Here is a 7926-nt window from a genome sequence, read left to right on the forward strand (position 1 = left end):
AAAAACAAATCCAAGGAAAGAAATATAAGTGCAATGGGAAAGTGCGTGCCTTACATGCATGATGTCCTGGTTTCCATCTAAAGCATTGGAGAAAAAAATGAGAAAACATGGAAAAACCGCCCAGAGTTATCAGAGCATAAAAAGAGCATGTCTGTGCAATGGAGGCAAAGTCTCTCTCCCATAGAAGTTCTCTTTTACTTTGGCCTTGAGCAGTCCTGTGTGCAGGCTCCTTGACATCATATCATGGCCCATCGCCCCTGGAACAATGAACACTGTGATGAGGTGACTATACCCCAGAGGTAGGTACCAAAATTATAACTTACTCAGAAGGACTAAAGAATGCATAAAGATCTTGGGTTGGCTTTGTGGAGCTTCTGACTAGGCCTGGGGAGTGATATGACCTGCAGACTGTCCAATGGTCTTGAGAGACATATAGTTCATTCCTAAAGACACCTCATTAATACCTACATAACCCACACCAACTAGTGCCTTCCCTCCCATGGGCCTTTCCTGTCTAGCAAGGGTTCTGATGGTCTTTTCCTTCAATAAAGTTATGCTGTCTTACCTCTTCCTTTTTGTCTGTAGACTCTTTCCTCAAACAAAGGAGACAAAGGACCTGATCCAGGTGTTACATTTTATTTTTCTTGTCAGTCGAAAGGCTTGAACTCAGGACCTAGACACTGTCCCTCAAGGCTAGTGCTTTTGCACTTTGAGCCACAGGACCACTTCTGGTTTTCTGGTGGTTAATTGGAGATAAGTCTCAAACTTTTCTGCCTAGGCTGGATTGAAACTCTGAAGTTCAGACCTCAGCGTCCTAAATAGCTAGGATTACAGGTGTGTGAGCCACCAGTGCTGGACAAATGGTTGTGTGTGTGTGTGTGTGTGTGTGTGTGTGTGTGTGTGTGTGTGTGTGTGTGTGTGTGTGTGTGTGTGTGTGTGTTGGTCGTAAGGCTTAAATTAATGCATAAACATTGATTTGGATTTTTTTTTTTGCTGAAGATTAGTGCTCTACCACTTCAGTCATAGTTCTACTTCGGGATTTTTGGTGGTTAATTAGGGATAAGAATCTCACTGAATTTTCTTGCCTGGACTGGCCTTGAACTTAGATCCTCAGATCTTAGTCTGCTGAGTATCAAGAAATACCAGCTAGAGCCACCATCACTACAGCTGAATATTCTATTTTATTCCATTCTCTGCTAACTCATGATAAAGAGGCTCTCTCCTAAATTCCCATAGATTTTAGAGTGCTGTGTGGAATACCAGCTATACACAAGTAATGAAAGCTGAAAATCTCAATGGGAAAATGGTGCCCTTCTATGGATATTCTGCATCATTCACTATAGTACTGAGCAGTCCCATATGCAGACACTATACATCCCATCACCATGGCACTGAGCAGTCTTGTGAACAGAGCCATAGACATTGGATCAATATGGCCCTGAGCAGTCCTGTGTGTAGACCCCAAAGATATCAAATAACCATGACCTTGATAGTTAAGCATGTGACCCCTACATTAGGATAAAAACCCAACAGTGAAGACTTTCATAGGGGAGGCTGGACGTGAGGGAAGTGTTTATTAGAGGAAAGTGGCTGCTAAAAGATCTGAAGTGGGTGGGTGACATGATGGAGTAGGGTCTTGGAAAGCCTCTACTGAGAGGTATGTGGCCATGGTGTCTTCAAGGAGCAGATGTGTCAGTGTTAGGGAAGAAATGACTAAAAGAAGGATTCAGCTTGTTTCCCCTGTGGTCTATGGAATTCATTTGCTAGGAACAATCAGGATATAATCTGTGTATGAGAAACAAAGGTTTCACCTATCATCCACTCAATGCATGGAGATGAGACTCTGGTCCAGGGAAACCTTGTGCTGAGTGGCTGACATCACTAAGTCACACATCTGTGAGTACCCATCATGTTTGCAGACTCAACACCTAGGTATACCATGTATGATTGGAACAAACGCATTCCCGGTGTGTCCCTTGGGCACTGATGATACTCTAGCACAGGTTTGGTGGCAACACAAAAAGGGCTCAAGATAAAAGCATTCAGGATCCACCAGCTTTGGTGCCCAGGAAGCAGAAAAAAGTTCTGTTTTGAAGCAGGCCATCATGTTGATACTGAAAACCTAATAACTGAATCACATCTTTTGTCTCTATGATCTCAAAGAATGAGTTCATGGATGCAGAGGGAAGAATAAAACAGCAATGATTTATTGAAGAAGAGAATATCAAATGTCTTGCTAGACAGGAGGGGTCCTAAGGGAAGGTACTTACTGGGATGCTTTGTACAGGGTTTAATTGTCTGTAGGAGAGAGCTATATGACTCTCAAGGTCATAGGACAGTCTGTGGCCATATCCATCCCAGACCCAATCAGAGATGTCACACAGCTTGTATGAGATATCTGCATCCTTTAGCCCTTTTAATGGATGTCTGGTCCAGCAGACACCTGTGAGGCTCAATCAGGTCACTGTTCACATGGAAGTCTACTAGTGGCTCAATTGATAGAGCTTCTCTTCTAGCTTTGTGTTGTGTTGTGGTGCGTGTGTGTGTGTGTGTGTGTGTGTGTGTGTGTGTGTGTGTGTGTGTGCGTGTGTGTGTGGTTAATTGGAAATAAGAGTTCCAAGTACATTCCTTCCCTTCTGAGCCAACACTGAAGCATGATCCTCAGATCTCAGCCTCCTGATTAGCTAGGATTATAGATTTGATCCATAAACAAAGGGCTGAAAAAATAGTCTTTTAATAAGTTCATAAGTTCATTTAAAGAAGTATGAAAACAGCACCATTACTTAAAATTCAATCACCCCTCAGTATCCTCATGGAATGGGCTCGAGGACCCCCACCAATAACAACATCTTCACACACTCAAGTTCTTTATATAAAATAGTATTTGTATAGAACCTACAAATAATCTGCCACACACATTCAAGTGTCTCTACATGACATCATACTTAATAACAGGTACATGCTATGTAGCCAGTGGATTTACTATAGAGTACAGTACAAGTATATGAGAAGAAAATAGTGTATAATTATTTCCCTTGACAAGCCACATTTGGTGGAATCTACAGTGTTGGAATGTGCAGAGACAATAGCAGGTGAATTAAAGGTGAACCTGAAGATGAAAACTGGCAGGAATGGAGACGAGAAAAATGCGAGGAGGTGGAGAAAGAATGGGTTAAGGCCTGAGGCATTTGGAACTGGAGAAGAAGAGCCAGTGGCCCAATTAACAGTACTGGGGAAGGAAAAGGGATGAAGAGGAAGGATTAGTTCACATATATTTGTTCTTATCCTATCAAGATTTATTTAGCTTCCTTCAGAATTGAAGTTCTAAGAGAATTATCAGAATTCTCAAGTCCATTCATTACTAAGTCAGAAATGGATTTCATCTCACAACAAGATGGTAATCACAAAAATATTCAACATCTCCATGGAAGTTTTAAAGGGTAATATCAATCAATGACTTGAATTACCTTGGCAAGGAAGACACCTGTAAGGATTTATGGGTGAGTAACTTTAAAAAACTCCAACAATGACAACTGGCTCTTAACAGCCCAACACTCATCATGAAGCAATGAGCTTTTCCTTCAATGTTGTCTTTTCCATTTTTTTTTGTGAAGCAAGATTACCATATTGTTCCTCTGTAATTTGAGAGACAGTGTCAAGAAAGAGAATGCATAAGTTTGAATCACCTCTTGATGACAAGAAAGCTGAAGCAATTTGATTGTCTCATGACTGTCTCATTGGCCAAGGGGCAAAAAGGGTAGTCACAGTTGAGAGGCATTTTCCATCCACCTTCCAAATGCATTTCTACTTTCTTCTGCCTGTTCTGAATCCACATAAGCTAGCTTATATTGACTGCATCAGTAAAGACTGACTAGCCCTGGAGGATTGGCAGGGATGGGATGGTGTGCAAAAGGCGGAAGTGACCAGGAGGCCTGAAAAGAAGGGAGGGCTGAAGTGAGAGAACCACTGCTAATCTCCTCTTCAAAAAATCCCTCAATGGCTGAACCAATCTTTTCTGTTTCCATGTCTCAAATGCTGTAATTTCTGTAATGAATGCTGAGAGTCACTCAGAATCATAAGCTCTGCCCCTAAGTTTCTTGTCAATTATAGGCCTAAGTCAACTCTTGTCTCCACAGGCAAAAAATATGTTCCTCGGGCCATCATGGTGGACCTAGAGCCGGGAACCTTAGACTCAGTGAGATCAGGACCATTTGGCCAGAGCTTCAGGCCAGACAACTTCATATTTGGTATGTCATCATGGTCTATGGGTCCTAACATCCAGGCACTCCAGTGCTGGGCTGAGCCTTTATACACCTAGATATTGTCCTCACCTAACCCACCTATTCCAGTCCACTGGAGTCATGCCCCTGGCCACTCAGACAGCTCAGATCAGTGCAACTCTGCAAGCCCTCCATGACAAAGAAGCCTCTGAAGGGAAAGATCAGCAATCAGGGAAAGCCTCCAACAAGGTTTCAGCACTGCTGGTCATTTCAAAGGCCCGGCAATAACAGAGAACTACTTCACTACACCAGAAATCAAAGCATAGCTATGTGTGAGCAAGGTGCAGACAAGTGCTTGCAGCTTAGCTTTCCTATGATCACAATGTGCTCCTGTCCCTCCTGTGAAACTAATTACATTTCCAGTATTGAGGCAGGCTCTGTTCTTCATTTCTACAAGTAGTTGATTTGGGTTAAAATGTATCTTCCTCCACATTGTCTTTATTTCTTTAGAACCTGGGTGATTTGTAGGGTCCCAGATACAATGAAAACATTTCCTTTATTTCACCAAAGTTATCTAAATTAAAAGCAAAGGTTGGCTCAGAAGAGTCCTGTTGTCTTCACAATGCAAATGGCACAGTAAATATTCTTGGAGTGTGTGTCCCATCATGGCTTGTGTCTGATAGGCCAGAGCGGGGCAACCAATAACTGGACCAAGGGCTACTACACAGAGGAAGCTGAGCTGGTGGAGCCGGTACTGGATGTGGTGAGGCGGAAGTCAGAAAGGTGTGACTGTCTACAGGCTTTCTAGCTGGCCCACTCTTTGGGAGGTGGCACCGGGTCAAGCATGGGCACCCTGATTCTCAACAATATTCAACAGGGGTACCCAAACCACACCATGAACACCTTCAGTGTCATGCCCTCCCCAAAGGTGTCAAACACAGTGCTGGAACCCTACAACGCGATCTTCTCTGTCCACCAGCTGGTGGAAAATGCAGATAAAACTTTTTGTATCGACAACAAGGCCCTGTACAACATCTGCTTCTGTAACTTGAAGCTGCCCACGCCCAACTATGGCGACCTGAACCACCTGGTGTCAGGCACCAACAGCGGGGTTACCATCTGCCTGTGCTTCCCTGGCCAGCTGAATGCAGACCTGCACAAGCTGGCCTTGAATATGGTGCTCTTTCCCGCCTGCACTTCTTCATGCCTGGCTTTGTGCCCCTGGCCAGCCGTGCCAGTCAGCAGTACCATGCTCTCTCAGTGCGCGAGCTTCACCCAGCAGATATTTGACCCTAAGAACTTGATGGTCACCTGTGATCTCCGCCATGGCTGCTACCTGACAGCGGCTGCCATCTTCCAAGGCTGCATGTCCATGAAGAGGTGAATGAACAGATGCTCAACATGCAGAACAAGAACAGCAGCTACGTTGGAGACTGGATCCCCAACAATGTGAAGACGGCTGTGTGTGACATCCCCCCTTCCCTTCCCCCCCACCCCACCCCCACATAGACTCACGATGTCGGCCACCTTCATCTGCAACAACATAGCCATCTAGGATCCCTTCAAGTGCATCTCAGAGCAGTTCAGTGCCATGTTCCAGTGCAATGCATTCTTGCACTGGTACATAGGTGAGGGCATAGATGAGATGGAGTTCACTGAAGCTGAGAGCAATATCAATGACCTGGTGTCCAAGTACCAGCAGTGCCAAGATGACACTGCTGATGAACAGGGGGAATTTGAAGAAGACTTGGTGTAGGAACTAGTTTAAGACTTCCCATTGCTAGCAGTGCAACAGGAGTGTCAGAGCCTGCCTACTTCTCAAATTAATGGTGCTTTCCTGAGCTCCTGTTGTCCTGGAGTGGGATCCTTCCTGTGTATCATTATGCACAGCCTTTCCTGTCAGAAACTCACTGGTGGTGAATGTAAAAATACAGATTTCTTTTAAATATAATTGTATGAAAGCCTTATTTATATAAATAAAGAAGTATACATTTTATACTCTTAGCCCTTATTCTTCTTAAGAATCCCTTTTATTCTTTCAACGTATTTGAAATATAAAGGTGGCCAGCAGGATTTAATCTTAGCAATGTAGGACTGGTGCTCAAGAGGAGTTTCAAATTCATGGTATTCCCGCTATTTTGAAGAGGAGTATGGCAAATGCCAATATTTTTTATTTTCCCTGGCCCAGTTTTAAAGTTAGCAATCTCTCAATAGCATGCCAGTAGCAAAAATGCAGTTTGAAGAGAAAGAAAACTAAAACTAGATGTTACAATTTTCCTAGTACCAATTTGATGTTTGGAGTACTGACAGGATTGACATTCAAGGCTTGTCTGGGCACTGAGGTAGCAGGGCCTCTTCCTCCTTTATTCTGACACAGGACTGGCTATACCTGCCACCCATTACACATTCCTCTTTGGGAATGGAACCACAAAAGGCAGTTATGAATACTGGCCATTACAGATCTACTTCTCCTTCACAGAATGATAGGTTCTTGTCTCATGCCCCATCAGAGGGATTGCAGACACATTCTCCAGAAACTGTAGCAGGAACCCCGATCCCTGTGCTTACAGTTCAGTTTACAGTGAAGCAGAACTCACAGGATGAGTGCAAGATCTTGGTTGCCAGGGTAGTTTCTCAAGGCATCTGGCAACATTAAGGACAGAAGTGAGTCTAGCTCTTTGAGGGAGTGAAAAGCTGACCAGCCCCATAGTGTATCAAGAACTGCTTGATTCCTTCCAAGTGAAGGAGAGAAGGGGAGACATGGCCCAATGACCCATTCTCATACTCACTTTTCCAGCATTCAAAGCTATCTGAGGCCCAGGGGGAGTTGTAAGGACAAAAGGGATGCATGGAGCTAGCCTGTTGGGTATGGTTACTTTACATGAGTAAGATGGAAATCTCAATTGCTTAGAACCTACAATGGCCAGGAAGAGGTCGAACACTTCTGTTTTCACAGGAGGCCACATCAGTCAAGGGTTCTTTTTGCCAGAATCTTTCACTCTTCTTGCAGTGAGGCTTCAGGTAGGTTGTCTGTGCCAGGCATTCCTCCATGGCCACCAATAACCTGTAAGCCCCTTTTTATTCAGAAACAGGACCTATGGGAATTTAGCAACTTTTAGAAAGCTCTAAGGAAAAGATACAACTGGGTGAGGTGCAAGTTCCTTGCTGCTAGTAAAGTTGGGAAATAGTAATTTCCCTAAGCTTTCCTCTACCAGGCCTGAGGTTGGAGTAGGGTGGAGATGAGTGAGGTATAGATCTTTAAGCCAAGCTGATCTCACTCATTAGAAAGTAAACTTCCCCAGGGGGTGATCTGTGACTAGAAGCAAGATGTTTTCTGTCCTTGCCCCAAGGTATATCAAAGTGCAATTAGCTTCTAATGTGGGAGTCCTAGGGAGTAGGTGTTGGCCAGCAAATTGACATTCCTGGGTCTCTAGTACTGGAACTGATCAGGTTGGATGATCCCCAAACCCAATAAGGCTGCAGGATCAGAACTGAAGGCAGGTCTGGCCAAAGCACTCTCACTCCTCAGTGGGTTAAGGATTGAGGCCAAGCTGTGATGGAGGTCCCACCTAGCGTATCTACCAGTATTTGACTAAGAATATTTTTTAAATTTTATTTTATTTGTGAACATACTGTACAGAGGGGTTACAATTACATGGGCAAGATAATGAATACATTTCTTACCAAGCATTGCAGCCTCCTCCTT

General features: G+C 43.9%; 1 pseudogene; it reads left to right on the forward strand.

Moving 5' to 3' along the window:
* The first annotated feature begins 243 nt into the window (after positions 1-243).
* On the forward strand, positions 244-5976 carry LOC138804865 (tubulin beta-2 chain-like; annotated as a pseudogene).
* Positions 5977-7926: the final 1950 nt, after the last annotated feature.

This window comes from Dipodomys merriami, unplaced genomic scaffold, assembly GCF_024711535.1.
Source record: "Dipodomys merriami isolate MVZ:Mamm:240054 unplaced genomic scaffold, mDipMer1.0.p SCAF_377, whole genome shotgun sequence".
NCBI lineage: Eukaryota > Metazoa > Chordata > Mammalia > Rodentia > Heteromyidae > Dipodomys > Dipodomys merriami.